Here is an 11,553-nt window from a genome sequence, read left to right as displayed (position 1 = left end):
ATATATGTATAGCAGGAGTATTGTATGTATTAGCAGGAGTGTTGTAAGCAAGACACAAGAAGTAATTTTTCCACTCTACTCCATGCTGATGAGGCCTCAACTGGAATATTTTGTCCAGTTCTGGGCACCACATTTCAGGAAAGATGTGGACAAATTGGAGAAAGTCCAGAGAAGAGCAACAAAAACGATTAAAGGTCTAGAAAACATGACCGATGAGGGAAGATTGAAAAAATTGGGTTTGTTTAGCCTGGAGAAGAGAAGACTGAGAGGGGACATGATAACAGTTTTCAAGTATGTAAAAGGTTGTTACAAGGAGGAGGGAGAAAAATTGTTCTTCTTAACCTCTGAGGATAGGACAAGAAGCAATGGGCTTAAATTGCAGCAAGGGAGGTTTAGGTTGGACATTAGAAAAAACTTTCTAACTGTCAAGAGTGGTTAAGCACTGGAATAAATTGCCGAGGGAGGTTGTGGAATCTCCATCATTGGGGATTTTTAAGAGCAGGTTGGACAAACACCTGTCAGGGATGGTCGAGCTCAGTGCTACTCAAGCTATCTCATGTGGGGGACCGGCAATTTTTTTCCCCAATGTGCCCACAGACCGGCAGCCGATGGCTCGCGGACCAGCATCGGTCCGCGGACCACCACTTTGAGTAGCACTGGTCTAGATAATACTTAGTCCTGCCTTGAGTGCAGGGGACTGGATAGGATGACCTCTCAAGATCCTTTCCAGTTCTATGATTCTATCATTAATGCATATGAAGTTATGAGAATTGTGTTGTATGGTGGTCACTAAAACATGCTGTAAGTTGGGGAATCAGCCAGCTTTTAGATCCCCAGGGGTAACAGCAAGGAAAGTAACCAACGCCCAGGCGGGGTGTCAAACAAACAACCCATCAACAGCCATTGTCCAGCAAGGGAGCTACAATTCAGTGACTCACCGGCATGAGGTCACACCAGGGGAATTGCTCAACCTTTCCTGGAGACTCAGCAATGCCCCAGACATGCCTAGACTTGTGTTCTACAAGCACATGGACTGAGGGTATAAACCAGACACAGTGGCCACGTGCTGGGCCTTTCTCCTGCTCCCACCTATGCTGCAAGCAACAAAGACACTCAGAAGAAGACTGAAGACTGTAGCTGAGGGGACTGGCCCAGATTTAAGGGACTACAGATATTAAGGACTGCAATATCCAGTCTGGTGAGAAAAACTGCTTAATCTAGATGTTGCCATGTCTAATAGGGTTCAGAATTTAGACTGTGTGCTTGTATTTTATTTCCTTAGGCAAAAAGTCAGTTAGTTACCAATCACTTAATATCACTTAAAATCTATCTTTTGTAGTCAATAAATCTGTTTTACTGTTGATCTTTACCAGTGAATTTGTATGAAGTGTGTGGCAAATCTGCTCAGGTTTACAAAAGCTGGTGTATGTCCACTTTCCATTGATGAAGTGGTGAACCAATTAATAAATCTGCATTGCTCATCTTGAGCAGTGCAAGATGGTATATTCCTGAGGTACAGTGCTGGGAGCTGGGGGGATTTGGCTCTAGGGCCTTTCTCTGCGTGATTGGCTCTGGGAGCATCCATGCAATCTAGCTGGCTGTGGGGCTCCACATGCGGTTGTGTTGAGTGATGATAGCGCCTGGAGGGGTTGCTGCTGGTCCCTAGTGAGGCATTGTGAGACACAGCCCAGGCTGAAGAGAGTTCAGGGGGCACAGCGGTCCCACAGTCCCAGGCTATACCCCGGGGAGCTCGTCACACCCAGGTCAAGTTGCTACTCTGAATCTAGCAGAGGAGGGGCTTGAACTATGACTTCCACACCCTGGGGAGGGCCTGCGCCCTTGGGATGCAGCTGGGGGCCTCTCTCTCTCTCTCTCGCTCTCTCTCTCTCCTTCCTGCTTCCAGAATCTGGCTGTGGGAAACCTTCGTGACAAAGCCTGTGTCCACACCAGCCCATTTCCAGAGCCCTGTCTGTATTCACAAGGGAACGTGGTGTGGGAAGTTTTCCAATCCACTCTAGTTGAGAGCAGCTTGTAGCCCTTTAGCTTAACCCTGCTCCTTCATCGACGTAAACTAAACCAAAATAAGCCTCGCTTTAAACCAAATTCAGCATGTCCACATGGGGGTTTGCACCAGTGCAGTTAAACCCTCGTAAAGTCACACCTAAAGTTCAACTGATGCAGCTTTCCCTCCCCCCCCCCCCCCCGCAGATGGGCCTTTATTGCACCTGACTCACCGGCCAAAGCTGAGCAGGGGCTGGGGAGGGAGGGGGCTGGGCATTCTTGGCTTCCAACATGCTCCCATGCATGGGTAGGGGTCAGTGTCTCCTATTCGGCACAGCTACAGTAATGGAGCCCCTTGGTTTGGCTGCCTGGGTGGTTTCCCCCTGAGGAACCAGGGGCCAGATGGACATATCACTGACGAGGAGATAAAGAGTGGAGGCCTGTCAGGGCTGTGCCAGTGATAAACAAGACACAAAAATCACGTGTTCCCTTCAGAGGACATCAGTCCTGGAAAGGCAGCAAAGACCTAGGGCTGGAGGGGACCCCCTGACTCTTCAAATTCAGGCCCCTGCTCACACAGACAACCCAACAATATCCTCCCATGCACAATGCTAAAAGGAAACCTGAAAGGGGCTGCCTTGTTCCCCAGGGCTCACCCTCCTTTACTGTGGTCCTCAACCCATCTTCAGATCAATGCCCCCCTCCACCTCATCTTCATTTCTCATAGGCCACAAGGCCATCACTATCTGCCATCAACTGGCCTGTGCCCACCAAACCAGCATAAAGCCAGAAACTCAACCCGCTCCCCAGAAATGCTCTCATTAGTGGCCTGAGATCATACCATGTGCTCCAGACACCACCCTCCCACCCACTGTCTTGCCATGAGCTGGGGAACTCCAGCTGCCTCCTCAACCCTCCCATTGACTGGAAGCCAGATGGTGCCAATCCCATTTACCATCTCATTCCAGAGACAAGCCTAGCCTCCCTTGCATCCTGTGCTCTCCCTGTCTGTGCGATCCTCCCAGGAGCTCCAGGCAGACGAACAGGAAGAGCACATGTGCCAATTCTACTTTGCTGCCCCTCCCATTTGTGAAACTTCAGTTTCAGACACTCTTCTCTTACATGTTTCAGAGTAACAGCCGTGTTAGTCTGTATTCGCGAAAAGAAAAGGAGGACTTGTGGCACCTTAGAGACTAACCAATTTATTTGAGCATAAGCTTTCGTGAGCTACAGCTCACTTCATTGGATGCATCCGATGAAGTGAGCTGTAGCTCACGAAAGCTTATGCTCAAATAAATTGGTTAGTCTCTAAGGTGCCACAAGTCCTCCTTTTCTTTTCTTACATGTGGATGATCAGCTCCTTGGGGCAGGAACCGCTTTGACTTCAGTGTCTGCAGCACCTGGCTAACAGGACCCTTGGCCATGACCTGTTCCTTGGAGTTCACACAGCACAGATCATCAATGTCACTGAAAAATGACTACACTAATGGAGATCTGTATTCGTGAGTGGCATCAACTAGGGACATCAATGCAGCAGTCCCAATAAAATGGCCCTCGGGGTCCCACAGCAAGACAACACATCACTCCATCGTGCTAGTTGGAAAACAAGTTTCCATTTTGCAAACAATGTTGAGGTTCCAAACTTTATTTTTGTTCCCCATCAGAAGAAAAGCAAGACCTTCCAAAGCGTTCCTGTAAATCACCTGGGAGAGAGAGCCCCCATCCAGAACAGCCAATCCCACAGCAGTTAGGGCTCTTGTGAGAAAGTGAGGTTCAGGTCCCTGCTTTGAAGCAGGTAGAGAAAGGACTTGAACCTGGTGTGCTCTCTCTTTCTCTCTCTCTCTCTCATTTTGATCAGAAATCCCATCCTGTACCTAAGGAACCTTCCCAACAGACGTGACAGCAAAACCTTGGGGTTTCGGTAAAACGTTTAGGTTTCAATGAAAACACATTTTGCTGAAAAATTCCCAGCCAACTCTATGTCCCCGTTCAACCCAACCAGACCTAATTGGCATGACAAGCTACATAGGTCTGGGCAAGGTGTAACAGAGTCAGACCCATCAAGTATTCATTCCCCAAGGCATGTAAGATCTGCCATGGAGATGGCTGCCTGGGGACTTGGGGGTTCACCCCCTGGGCCCGTTTGTCACTAATGTCCATGCCTGAGTCAGAGCGCTTAAGGCCAGAAGGGACCATTAACTCATCTAGTCTGACCATCTGCTTAACACAGGCCAGGGAATTAACCCACTTATTCCTGTAATGAGCCCCACCCATCCATGGCAGGGAGATTGCTGCATAACACAATATTGTCTCTCTCCTGCCCCCGCCCCCAGAGTGGGGCATGGTCTGTTGCCATTACTTTCTGATGAGAAGTCTCACAGTTCTGGACCATTTGATGAAGTCTTTCTTGTGCTCACCAGGTGACTTTTCTCCCCAGGTTCTATGGCTCAGCTTAGCTAGCCCTCCCCAAAACCAACACTCGCACTTTGGTTTTAGTTTTGGCTGTTTCAGTGGTTTGAGCATTGGCCTGCTAAAAACAGGGTTGTGAGTTCAATCCTTGAGGGGCCCATTTAGGGATCTGGGAAAAAAATTGGGGATTGGTCCTGCTTTGAGCAGGGAGTTGGACTAGATGATCTCCTGAGGTCCCTTCCAGCCCTGATATTCTATGGCCTTGTCTACACTATGAAATTAGGTCAAATTTATAGAAGTCGGTTTTGTAGAAAGCGTTTTTATACAGTTGATGGTGTGTGTCCCCACACAAATGCTCTAAGTTAATGTAGTCGGCGGAGTGTGTCCACAGTACCGAGGCAACCGTCGACTTCCGCAGCGTTGCACTGTGGGTAGCTATCCCACAGTTCCCGCAGTCTCCGCCGCCCATTTGAATTCTGGGTAGAAATCCCAGTGCCTGATGGGGCTAAAGCATTGTCGCGGGTAGTTCTGGGTACATATCGTCAGGCCCCCCCTCCCCTCCCTCCCTCCCTCCGTGAAAGCAACAACAGACAATCGTTTTGCGCCTTTTTTCCTGGGTTACCCACGCAGACACCATACCACGGCAAGCATAAAGCCCGCTCAGCTCATCATCACCGTATGTCTCCTGGGTGCTGGGAACGCAGTACTGCATTGCTACACAGCAACAGTTTATTGCCTTTTGGCAGCAGACAGTGCAGTGTGACTGGTAGCCGTCATCGACGTAATCCAGGGTGCTCTTTTAACCGACCTCAATGAAGTCAGGGGCGCCTGGGCAAACATGGGAGTGAATCAGCCAAGTCATTTCCCTTTTAAGTTTCGTCTCATGGCAATTCAGTCCTACCGGCAGTGCACTGTCTTTTAATCTGCAGCCAGCAGAAGATGATGGCCAGGAGTCATACTGCACCATCTTCTGCTGAGCACCCAGGAGATAACAATGGCTAGCGGTCATACTGCACAGTCTGCTGCCAGCAAGATGTATAAAGATAGATGAAGTGGATCAAAACAAGAAATAGACCAGATTTGTTTTGTACTCATTTTCTTCTCCCTCCCTCCGTGAAATAAACGGCCCGCTAAACCCAGTTTTGAGTTCTATCCTTGAGGTTTTGAGTTCTATCCTTGAGGGGGCCATTCTGTTTCTCGCAAAGCCACCCCCTTTGTTGATTTTAATTCCCTGTAAGCCAACCCTGTAAGCCATATTGTCAGTCGCCCCTCCCTCCTCCAGAGCAACGGCAGACAATCATTTCACGCCCTTTTCCCTGGATTGCCCGAGCAGACGCCATAGCACAGCAAGCATGGAGCCCGTTCAGCTCACCACAGCAGTTATGACCATTGTAAACACCTCACGCATTATCGTGCAGCTTATGCAGAACCAGCACCTGTAAAACCAGGCGAGGAGGCGACAGCAGCGCGGTGATGAGGACATGAACACACTTTTCTCTAAAACCGTGTTCCCCCGCAATTTGGAGATCATGGTGTTAATGGGGCAGGCTCATGCGGTGGAATGCCAATTCTGGGCCCGGGAAACAAGCACAGACTGGTGGGACGGGTTGCAGGTCTGAGGTGATTCCCAGTGTCTCCAAAACTTTTGCATGCGTAAGGGCACTTTCATGGAACCTTGTGACTTGCTTTCCCCTGCCCTGAAGCGCCAGAATACCAAGATGAGAGCAGCTCTCGCCGTTCACAAGGAAGTGGCAATAGCCCTGTGGAAGCTTGCAACGCCAGACAGCTACTGGTCAGTTGGGAATCAATTTGGAGTGGGCAAATCTACTGTGGGGGCTGCTGTGATGCAAGTAGCCAACACTATCACTGAGCTGCTGCTATCAAGGGTAGTGACCCTGGGAAATGTGCAGGTCATAGTGGATGGCTTTGCTGCAATGGGATTCCCTAACTGTGGTGGGGCTATAGACGGAACCCATATCCCTATCTTGGCACCGGAGCACCAGGGCAGCCAGTACATAAACTGCAAGGGGTACTTTTCAATGGTGCTGCAAGCACTGGTGGATCACAAGGGACGTTTCACCAACATCAACGTGGGATGGCCGGGAAAGGTTCATGACGCTCGCGTCTTCAGGAACACTGGTCTGTTTAAACAGCTGCAGGAAGGGACTTACTTCCCAGACCAGAAAATAACCATTGGGGATGTTTAAATGCCTATAGTTATCCTTGGGGATCCAGCCTACCCCTTAATGCCATGGCTCATGAAGCCGTACACAGGCAGCCTGGACAGTAGTCAGGAGCTGTTCAACTACAGGCAGAGCAAGTGCAGAATGGTGGTAGAATGTGCATTTGGATGTTTAAAGGGTCGCTGGCGCAGTTTACTGACTCGCTCAGACCTCAGTGAAATCAATATTCCCATTGTTATTGCTGCTTGTTGTGTGCTCCACAATCTCTGTGAGAGTAAGGGGGAGACGTATATGGTGGGGTGGGAGGTTGATGCAAATCGCCTGGCCACTGAATACGCGCAGCCAGACACCAGGGCAGTTAGAAGAGCACAGCAGGGTGTGCTGCGCATCAGAGAAGCTTTGAAAACCAGTTTCATGACTGGCCAGGGTACTGTGTGACACTTCTGTTTGTTTCTCCTTGATGAAAACCCGCCCCCTTGGTTGATTCTAATTCCCTGTAAGCCACCCGCCCTCCCGCCTTCGATCACAGCTTGCTTGCAAAGGAAATAAAGTCACTATAGTTTAAAAAACATGTATTCTTTATTAATTGATTATAAAAATAGGGAGATAACTCACAAGGTATCCTGGGTGGGGTGTGGGCGGAGCCTAGGAGGGAAGGAAAAGGCCACTTTAAAACTTGCTGAATGACAGCCTTCTGTTGTTTGGGCTGTCCACTGGGGTGGAGTGGTTGGGTGCCCGGAGCCTCTCACGCCGTGTTCTTGGGCGTCTGGGTGAGGAGGCTACGGAACTTGGGGAGGAGGGAGGGCGGTTAAGCAGGGGCTGCAGCAGCAGTCTGTGATCCTGCTGCCGTTCATGAACCTCCACCAGACGCCAGAGCATGTCCATTTGATCCCGCAGTATCCCCAGCGTTGCCTCATGCCTCCTCTGATCTTCCTGCCGCCACCTCTCCTCACGTTCATCGGCCACTGTCCTGTACTCTGCTATTGTGATCCTCCACACAGCTCTGACAGTGCCGGACGACTGCATGAGCTCAGAGAACATTTCATCGCGTGTGCGTTTTTTTCACCGCCTTATCTGAGATAGCCTCTGGGACGGAGGAGGGAGGCTTGAAACATTTGCAGCTGCTGGAGGAAAAAAAGGGAGTGAAGTATTTTAAAAGATACATTTTACAGAACAATGGCTATACTCTTTCACGGTGAACAACGCTATTCACATTACATAGCACATGTGATTTTGGTACAAGGTCGCATTTTGCATCTTATATTGAGTGCCTGCGGCTTTGGTGTTAGAGATCACACATGCAGGGCCGGGCAACAGGCAACGGCTTACAGGTGGCCATGATAAGCCACAGTCTTTCGGCTTCTGCAACCTTCATAACAGCAGCGCCCTCCTTTCCCATACCAAGCAAAGCACGTTGAGTTGGCCATTTGGTGCTGCGGTTTTCCTGTTAACGTGTAGCAGCAGAAACCAAACTAACCCCCTCCCCCCATCCAATTCTCTGGGATGATCGCTTTTCCCCTCCCCCCACCACCTGGCTGCTATCAGGGAAGATCCCTGCTAGCCAAACGCGAACAGCTCAGCGCCAATGCCCCCCTCCCCCATGTGGCTAACTGCAGGGAGGATTTATTTTCAGCCACAGGCGAACAGCCCAGTAGGAACGGCCACCTCTGAGTGTCCCCTTAATCAAATTCCCCTATTTCAACCAGGTTACCATGAACGATATCACTCTCCTGAGGATAACACAGAGAGATAAAGAACGGATGTTGCTTGAATGCGAGCAAACACCGGGACCATACACAGCCAGGCTTTGTCATGCAATGATACCAGATTACTTACTACTAGCATGGCATGGTAAAGTGTCCTACCATAGAGGACGGAATAAGGCTGCTCTCCCCAGAAACCTTCTGCAAAGGCTTTTAGAGTACCTCCAGGAGAGCTTCATGGAGATGTCCCTGGAGGATTTCCGCTCCATCCCCAGAACTTTTAACAGACTTTTCCAGTAGCAGCACTGGCCACGAATGCATCCCAAGTCCTCAGGACTACTTAATCATTAAAAAATGCTTGCTTTTATAACATGTATTATATTTAAAAAGGTACACTCACCAGAGGTCCCTTCTCTGGCTTCGTTGGGTTAGGAGGGTATTTCAGTCAGGGTGATAAAAAGATCCTGGCTGTTGGAGAGAACAGTGTGCTGTGTGCTCTCCTCAAGCTCCTTCTCCTCCTCCTCATCTTCCCCATCTGCAAAATCCTCAGCCATGGCGGATAGTATCCCATCCTCAGAGTCCACGGACAGGGGTGGGGTAGTGGTGGCGGCCCCCCCTAGCATTGCATGTAGCTCAGCATAGAAGCGGCATGTCTGGGGCTCTGTCCTGGAGCGTCCGTTTGATTCTTTGGTTTTCTGGTACACTTGTCTGAGCTCCTTAAGTTTCACGCAGCACTGTGTTGCGTCCCTGCTGTAGCCTCTGTCCCTCATGGCCTCGGAGATTTTTTGAAATGTTTTGGCATTTCGTCTTTTGAAACGTAGTTCTGATAGCACGGATTCCTCTCCCCATACAGCGACCAGATCCAGTACCTCCCATTCGGTCCATGCTGGAGCTCTTTTCAGATTCTGGGACTGCATGGTCACCTGTGCTGATGAGCTCACCTGGCCAAACAGGAAATGAGATTCAAAAGTTCTAGGGGCTTTTCCTGTACACGAGGCCAGTGCATCCGAGCTCAGAGTGCTGTCCAGAGCGGTCACAATGGTGCACTGAGGGATAGCTCCCGGAGGCCAATACCTTCTAATTGCGTCCACACTAACCGTAATTCAAAACAGCGATGTCGATTTCAGCGCTAATCCCCTCTTTGGGGAGGAGTACAGAAATCGGTTTTAAGAGGCTTTTATGTAGAAAAAATGGCTTCATTGTGTGGATGGGTGCAGGGTTAATTCGGATTTAACGCTGCTAAATTCGACATAAACTCGTCGTGTAGACCAGGCCTATGATTCTACGGATTTTGGTAGGAGACAGAACATCAAAAAAGAAGACTGGGTGTAAATAAGGAGCTCAATAGAAGCAGGGAAAAGCTGTACTGTACAAGAGGGCAAAGTGGCTGCTTTGTCTGACTTGCATGGGGCCTTTGCCTTTTCTGTTCATAAAACCTATTTGCTATTAAAAGCTTTTGGGGGTGGGGAAAGGTAGGAAATAACTTAGCAATATAATGTGAAAGCTAACAAAGGTTTCGTCTAGGATTTGTTTTTTTAAATACTATGATCATGACATCAATACAAGCACATAGCTCATGGTGAACAAACAGATTTTATTTTCTAGGTAAGTAGTGATGACACCCAAAGTTTCAAAGTCAAAGTGTGTTTTTATTTTGTCCGCGAGAAGCAAGGACAATTGTACATCTGAAGCTCTGTTCTCTCGCCAGGTGACATCAATCATGCTGGCAACCCAAAGGCACAGAGAGTACTGCAGTCTTTCTGAAAAAAACAAACATGTTTTTGGTCAGGAATTGCTGGTGCTTATTCTTCTCATTGCCACAGTCGTTCAGCAATATCTAGTTTGACATTTATTCCCACTAAGCTCATTTCACTGCAAGCTCCTTGAAGATAAATCATTCCATTGTAAACGGATGCAGAGTAATTTCTCCAGACTCACAGGAGATATACATTCAATAACATTTTTATCAATAAAACCAACCCCAGTTCATTTCAGATTGCAACCCAACCTTGTTCAAGATGAATCATTTCTCACAAGTTGTATTTATAGTCCTTGTTGAAAACCTTTTCTTTTTGGAAGAAAGCTCAATAAAATACATTCTTTGTTCATCAGGAAATTATGTCGCCTTGCTGTTTCTCAAGAGGAACCTGAGGCCTCTTTTATTGCAAATTTGTTCACAATTAATCATTTCAGTGCACACTTAAGAGGAATTGTTTCATTGGTAGGTGTCCGATATAAAAGATCAGTTTGGTTCAAAACGATCCTATCCATTAACTCTTAGGAAGGGAACTTCAGGCTAGATTCACAAAGGGACTAAGGTGCCTAAGAGTACGTCTACACTGCAATACAAGATCCGCGGTGTGGCTGTGGCTGGCCTGGCTCAGCTGACTCAGGCTCACTATAAAATCGCCATGTTCAGGCTCTGGCTGGAACCCAGGTTCTGAGGCCCTGCGAGGGGGGAGGGTCTCAGAGCCCAGGCTCCAGTCCCAGCCCAAATGTCTACACTGCAATATTATACCCCACAGCCCGAGCCAGCTGACCCAGTTCTGAGACTGAGCGCTGCAGGGCTTTTATCACAGTGTAGACGTTCCCTCAGTCCCAGAATCAGGCCCCCTGGGGATTTGCATGATCCTTGCCCAGCTTCACCCAAACCATGTAGGTGCCTAAAAATCACTCAGCGCCTAAACGTTCGCAATAGGAGCTCTCTAGGCACCTGTGTTTCTGCCTCTGGGCACGTGCCCAGCCCCAGAGACAGCTGAGCCCCAGCTCCGGGGGGAGGGATAGCTCTGTGGTTTGAGCATTGGCCTGCTAAACCCCAGGTTGTGAGTTCAATCCCTGAGGGGGCCATTTAGGCATCTGGGGCAAAAGTTGGGGCTTGGTCCTGCTTTGAGCAGGGGGTTGGACTAGATGACCTCCTGAGGTCCCTTCCCACCCTGAGATTCTATGATTCTATGAAGCCAGTGAAGATGGACATGCCTCCACCTACCTCACCTGCAGGGTAAGCCTGCTGGATCGGGCTCCTATAGGTGAGCTCACACAATGGCTGGGGAGGGCCTCCTACACAACGTTTACCCCACTAGTTAGGGTATTCCTCAGGGACATGGCAAACCCTGGAACAAGTCCCCGCCACCTGCGGGGGAGAAGCAATCTGAACAGGGATCTGCCACTTCAGGCATCAAGCTATGAGGTATTCGGCTGTGGGGCTCCTTCAGTCCCTCCTGAGGATAAATAATGACAGAACCATTTTGCCAGAGTGA

The sequence above is a fragment of the Lepidochelys kempii genome, chromosome 18 (genome assembly GCF_965140285.1).
Source record: "Lepidochelys kempii isolate rLepKem1 chromosome 18, rLepKem1.hap1, whole genome shotgun sequence".
Classification (NCBI taxonomy): domain Eukaryota; kingdom Metazoa; phylum Chordata; order Testudines; family Cheloniidae; genus Lepidochelys; species Lepidochelys kempii.
Note: the sequence above shows the minus strand (reverse complement) of the source record.